Here is a 6,926-nt window from a genome sequence, read left to right on the forward strand (position 1 = left end):
TATCCATTTATATGTTACTTGCTGGTTTACCCTCAAAAGTTTATTTTCTCCATCCTTATTATTTTTGGTCATATTTTGTTGCTTTTTAAAACTTTCTCAATCCTCTGGCTTACCACTAACCTTTGCCACATTGTATGTTTTTACTTTCAATTTGATACTATACATTACTTCTGCAAACTTTGACATTGTACTCTGCACACTCAAATCTTGGCCATCAAGAAAAACAGTGGTTATGATTTAGATCCCTGAGCAACAGCACTGTATACTGTGCTCCACTCTGTCCACCAGTTTCCTCTCAGTTAGCCAACTTGTTATCCATGCTGCCACAGTCCTTTCTATTCCATGGCTTCAACTCTACTTACAAGCCTGTTATGTGGCACTTTATCCAACGCCTATTAAAAGTCTATGCACACCACATGAATCACATTACCCTCATCAACCTTGTCTGTTACCTCACCAAAAATATAAAAGTAAACTAGAATGCATTGAAGTTCACAACACAGAGGAAGCCATTCAGTTCATTATGCTTGTTTTTTGCTAAAGCAATCTGAAATTCATACAACTAGTCTGTTCTCTACCTAGTACGCTGCATCTTCCTCTGGTTAACAAATGCATCCAATTTTCCCTGTAAAATTTGAGTTTACAGAACAAGATGACAAATTTAGTTTCTTTTCTCCCTGCCCTAAAAAAAGGTGCAGCATCAATCCAAAGCCCGTTATTAATGATTTCTGCTCTCATTACTTTGATTTCACTAAATATTGCATCAAGAAATAATACCTTCATGATCTATGTAAAAGGAAACAGTAGGATCCTCAGAATTTCTTGTCCTATCTGGTGTCAGTCTTAACTCAGTGTCACCATTCTTGTGAGTTAGAAGGACCTGACTTCAGTTCCCAATCCAGAATTGATAACATGCATTGAAGTGTCAACGGAGAGTAATACTGAAGGACGTCCTGTGTTTTCCTGTGACTATAAAAGCACAAGGAATATAGGAACAAGGGTACATCATTCAGCCCCTGGAACCTGTTCTGTCAATCAACAACATTATGGTTAATCTGTACCCTAACTCCATCCACTTGCCTTGACTTCATATCCTTTTAAAACCCTCATCAATCCTCAGATTTAAATTCATTAATTGAGGTGACATCTAGAAGAAGGTGCTTACATAACACCTTTCATGGCCACTGGACAAATCAAAGCACTTTACAGCCAAGGAAGCACTTTTGAAGTGTACTCACTGTTGCAATGCAGGAAATCTGCTGCTCTTGTGGAAGCTTTCCTCAATTTCTATGAAGAAATGTTTCCTAGCTTCTCTACTGAACGACCTGGCTCTGATTTTGAGGTCTTGTCGTCTTGTCCTAGACTCGCCCCCGCACACCTTTCCCACACCCCTTGAAAGATTATGAAAAAGGGTTCCCAGTGTCCTATCAATATTTTTTCCTTGAACCAACATTGAAAACAGGTGAGCCTGCAGTGAAATTAGCTGCCAAGTTTCCTTCCTTACAACAGTGACTCCAAAGCGCTTTGGGATGCCTTGAGGTGGTGAAAGACGCTATGTAAACACAAGTCCTTCTATCACATTGAACATGGGGGAATACTGCAGGAAGGGAAAGGGGGGCTGGGGAGATGAGGTCAAGACCCAAATCTAAGAAAGTCATGTTTTTCGGTGGATACAAGGCAGTGAGCACATTAACAGCTCGGTGCTCTGATGCTGCTGTCACATTAACGCGGCCTGGAGGCCAATATTAAACCCACGTAATTAGCTCGAAAAGCTCTGAAAAAAAAACCCTATCCTAACATCGAGCCGAACGGTTTGGATCGAAGCCCGGCCACAGGAGATGAAATAATAACTCAAAGAAAGAAGCTGGGTCCCGGTCAACATTCAAACATCACCCCCTAGTCCCAGAGACACCCCCCTGGTTCAGGCCCCCGGCCCTTACTCTCACCTCTCCTATTCCGCTCCTTGTCTCACACACAACTCCTTCCCTCCGCTTCTAATTCCTGTCGAAATGTTCCGGGCGTTGCTGCTCCCTGACACACACGCCCCCTACTTTTCTGATAATTAATTTAAATTATACGAATTAAAAATTAGGTATGAATTATTATGCATTCAGATTGGTTCGATGTTTCTAAAATCATAACATTTAAGGGATTTACATGTGCCTTTTTCACACGATTTTGTACTTCAATACATTTGAGCTTCATAGCACAATGGTCCTTTATTTCAAATATCTACCTATATATGAATATATACTCTATTAATACTCTTAAGTCTGCAGCTGCTGTCAACATTTTTATGCCACTTTTTATAACAGGAGCTGTAAATGTAATCTTGTAATGTAATTACAGTACAAGCTGTGCCTAGATCAAGATTTGTAATATGCAATGGATAATATGAAATCAAATATTACATAAGCATTTATGACTTAAATGGGGACTGAATTATATTTTTGCTTATGCTGAAGATGAGACATTTCCTTATTCATTTATGGGAGAAAAGTGTCTCTGGCAAGGTCAGCATTTGTTGCTCATTACTAACTGCCTTTGAGAAGGTAATGAGCTGCCTTCCTGAAATGCTGCAGTCTTTGTGGTAGGTATCACACCCGTAGTTCCAAGTCAGGATGCTGTGTGGCTTAGAGGGGAACTTGCAGGTAGTTGTCCCCTTGCTCTTCTATGAGATAGAGGTCACAGCTTTGGAAGGTACTGCTGAAGGAGCCTTGGAGAGTTGTGAAGAATCCTGTGTCAGATACTATGAAGTAGGTTTCATAGTTTTGAGTATATTAACAGCAAGTGTTTATTCACAACTCATAATAATATACATATATACAGTAGAGAGTACAGGTATGGAGCTGACTCCATCCTAGGTCTTTACACATCTCTGTCCATTCCTTGACTGCTCCTGGCTCTGGGTCATGTATCCTCTGACATCACTGTGTTTGCAGTAAGATACGAGTCCCACATTAACCCTGTATTTACCAAACCCTACTGCTACAAGTTGCTGTAGTGTTTTATATGTGGTACACAATGAAGCCAATATGCACCATTGCTGGAGGGCGTGAATGTTTAAGATGGTGGATAGGGTGCCGATCAAACTGCCTGCTTTATCTTGGGTGTGTGAAGTTTCCTGAGTGCTGTTACACCTATACTTATACAAGTGGAGAGAATTCCATCATGCTCCTGACTTGTGTCTTGTAGATGGTGGACAAGCTTTGTGGAGTCAACAGGTGAGTTATTTGCCATAGGATTCCCAGTCCCTGACCTGCTCTTGTAGCTACGGTATTTATATGGCTAGTTAAGTTTCTGGTCAATGGTGATAGTGGGGGATTCAGCCACAGTAATGCTTTTGAATTTCAGGATAAATGGTTGGATTCTCTTTTGTCATTGCCTGGCAATTAGGTGGTATTAATGTTATTTGCCACTTATCAGTCCAAGCCTGAATGTTGTTTAAGACTTGTTACATGCTAGCATAGAGTGATTCATCATCTGAGGAATGGTATTGAAAACTATACAATTACCACTTCTGACCTTATGATAGAGGGAAGGACATTGATAATGCAGCTAAAGATACTTGGGCCTAGGACACAATCCTGAGCAGCTCATGCAATATGTTCTTGGGGTGAGATGATTGGCTTCCAATAAATACAACCATCTTCCTTTGTGCTTGGTATGACTCCAACCAGTGGGGGGTTTTCCCCCTGATTCCCATTGACTCCAGTTTTGCTAGGGCTCCTCGATGCCACACTTGGTCAAATGCTGCCTTGATGTCAAGGGTAGTTCTTTTTATAAATAAAAACAGAAATGCTGGAAATACTCATTAGGTCAGACAGCATCTGTGGAGGGAAACAAAGTTAATGTTTCAGGTCAACGGCCCTTCATCAGAACCTTTCTTTAGTTCTTTCCTTCCCATGTGTAACATTATAGGGGATTAACTCATAGATGTACAATTTTTGTTCTAATTTCTTTGGAGAAACCTATTTTTGAAATAAAGACTTGCACTTACATAGTACCTTTCACAATCACATCATGGATGGTGTTCTATCTTAACTTGACTTACCCACCAACACCCCACATCCCTTGATTCCCTGAGACACCAAAAATCTCTCTCAGCCTTAAGAATAAAGAATGGACATCCACAAGTTTCTGGGATAGAGAATTCCAAATAGTTGCAACCCTCTGAGTGAAAAAAATTCTCCTCATTTCAGTCTGTAGAGATCAACCCCTTATCCTAATACTGCTCCCCTGTGTTCTAGATTCCTTAGCCAGGGAAATAACCTCTCAGAGTGTACCCTGTCAAGCCAATTACAAGCACTTTACAGTCAATTAAGTATTTTTGAAGCATTGTAATGTAGGAAATGCAGAAAACGATTTTTGCACAGCAAGAAATAGCATTTTGATAATGACCAGATAATTTTTGTGATTTTGATGAAGGGATAAAGATTGGCTAGGACTTTGGGGATAACTCCCCTGCTTTTCTTCAGAATAGTGCCATGGGATCTTTTACATTCACCTGAAAAGGCAGACAGGGCCTCAGTTTAACATTTCACCTGAAAGCTAGTATCTCTGGCAGTGCAGCCCTCCCTCAGAACTGCACTGGAGTATCAGCCTAGATCAGCTCAAATCCTGGAGTGGGGCTTGAATCCAGGCTTCTAACTCAGAGGCAAGAATGCCACATATGGAGCCAAAGCTAGATACTTATAAATTCTTTTTAAGGTTCATTTTGAAACAGTCAGTCAAGAAAACTGGATTAATCTTTCCTTTACATATGTTGGTGTGACGGCCATAATAATTAGTTTAAGGCACTTTGAGCCACCTTTTTTTGTTTGAGGATACTATAGTTGTTGCAACTATCTCTAAGAAAGGCATTGCCAAAGAAAGAAGGTAAGATTGGAAGTGAATGGATTGCACTTCAAGTCTCTGCTGCTCACACAGGCTTGTCACACACTCAAACTCAAGCATCACTTAGGACTGTACAAGAATAGCAGAGGATATGCCTATCCATCAGACCAATCTCAAAGATCACTTTGTATCTTGATACACTTCAATAACCCTGTCAGCCAAAAATGTCTCCAACACCTTGAAACATATGATACCCTTCAGTTCTATTGCCCCGTTATGTACCCCATTGACTGCTCTCTATGTGAAGAAGTTATATCTCAAACTGTCTCAAATCATTGGAACAAAGAGCAAGAGTAGGCTATTCAGCCCCTCAAACCTGTTCCGCCAGTTAACTAGATCATAGTCGATCTTCTACCTGAATGCCATCTTCCTGCAATATCCCCACATCTCTTATCATCATTGGTATCTAGAAACCTAACGGCCTCTGCATACTCAATGATTGAACCTGCACAGACCTCTGATTCCAAAGGTTTACCATCCTCTGACTGGAGAAATTCCTCCTCATCCCTGTCCTAAATAGCCTATGTCTTATTCTGAGATGGTGTCACCACCCGCCCCCTCCAGGGGAAACATCCTTCCTGCATCTACCCTGTGGAACCCTGTAAGAATTTTGTACACTTCAGTGAGATCACTTCTCATTCTTCTAAACTCTAGAGAATACAGGCCCAGTCTCCTTAATCTTTTCTCATAGAACAACTCACCATCCCAGGATTTTCACTTTTCGTCTAAGCTTGAATCCATATCCCCTTGTCCTAGGGTTTGTGTTAATATTGAATGCTGTTGTGTGATCTGGCTCATCCATCTGCTTGAAGTTTTTAAATATCTCAACAAGCTCACCTCAAAGCTGCATGTTTATAACGTAAATACCCTTAGTCCCTGTGCTCATTCTCAAAGTTCAGATTCCCAGTTCCATTTATGAATTTCATTGCCCTTCTTTGTACTTCCAACAAGGCTAGGTTGTTCCCTCGTGTTGCAATTCCAGAAGTGTGCACCGTACTAAATTTGGAGGTGGACCAGTGGTTTGCGCAAACTTATTATCACTCCCAGGCACTTCAGCTCATGCTACAGATGCTAAAACATTTTTTCACCACCTCCCAACATTGTGCTCATGGTTTAATGTTGTTTTCCTCTAACTTTCCCTCCTTGTGACAGTCTCTGATAATCAGGAGGGGGGAAGGTTGATAATGGGGGCTGCTAGGGGAAGTTAGCTATCAAGAAGGCTGGGGGGAGGCTGGAGATTGGGATGAAGGAAGGGGAAGGCCTGCAATCCGGTTGGTGGGGAAGGACTGTGGTGGGGAGTGGCCCTTGATATGGACGGGGGTGGTGTTGTAGGCTTCCTTGAGGTATCTGGGGTGAGCAGCCCAACTCCTCTGGGCCCACATGTAGTGCTGAAACAGCTATTGGGAAGCCAGCTGCTTCTCTGCCACCTCCTCCCCTCCAAAACACGGGAAACGTGCACAACAGCAGTTAATTTCAAATCAGGTTCCTCGTTTCACACTGGGAGACTGGAATGTTAATTAAGCGCCTGCCTCCCCATAACAAGACACACAAACATTCTGATATTCCCCATTGCAAAAATATTGATGGTATGTCTGCACTGGGCTGAGGTCACATTCAGCATATTTCACTTCTTAAACCGCCCCTCTCACTAGTCATGTGGGTTTGGGTGGGGGTTAATATCGAGGCCTATGGGTATGAATGTGCAAGAAACTTGTCAAAATCATGACAAAAAAATGATGTTTAGTTGGCAATGTTTGGTCACAGATTTGTTGAAATTTTGCATTATTCAAATCTAAACTAACGAAGTCAGCATCATGCTCACTTGCTTGATATTATTATATGCATACCTGTCAGTGTTACAAAGTAATCAAATCAACAAGCAATTCTTTTTCACCCAGACATATTGCACATGACAAGCCTTCTTTGTCTTTGTAATAATTATAAAATACATTGATGAATGTGGGCTATTCCCCTTATCTAAGTGAGAAACCAAGGCCGTAACTGTATTATCCTACCACTCTATGGCACAG

The 6,926-nt window shown here is 41.4% G+C and overlaps 1 protein-coding gene across 5 annotated transcripts in view; it reads right to left on the reverse strand.

Annotated features, from left to right (window-relative positions):
* psme3ip1 (proteasome activator subunit 3 interacting protein 1) overlaps positions 1–2,024 on the reverse strand; it is a 106,543-nt gene extending 104,519 nt beyond the window's left edge. For 2 of the 5 annotated variants that reach the window (XM_041191246.1, XM_041191245.1), the window contains exon 1: positions 1,947–1,963. The gene's annotated coding sequence lies outside the window, so the exon portion shown is untranslated. Of the gene's footprint in view, positions 1–777; positions 964–1,238; positions 1,881–1,946 lie in introns of those variants that run through there. The other 3 variants (XM_041191240.1, XM_041191241.1, XM_041191243.1) reach the window with 3 other exon arrangements.
* Between the last annotated feature and the right edge of the window lie 4,902 nt (positions 2,025–6,926).

This window comes from Carcharodon carcharias, chromosome 7 (genome assembly GCF_017639515.1).
Source record: "Carcharodon carcharias isolate sCarCar2 chromosome 7, sCarCar2.pri, whole genome shotgun sequence".
Classification (NCBI taxonomy): domain Eukaryota; kingdom Metazoa; phylum Chordata; class Chondrichthyes; order Lamniformes; family Lamnidae; genus Carcharodon; species Carcharodon carcharias.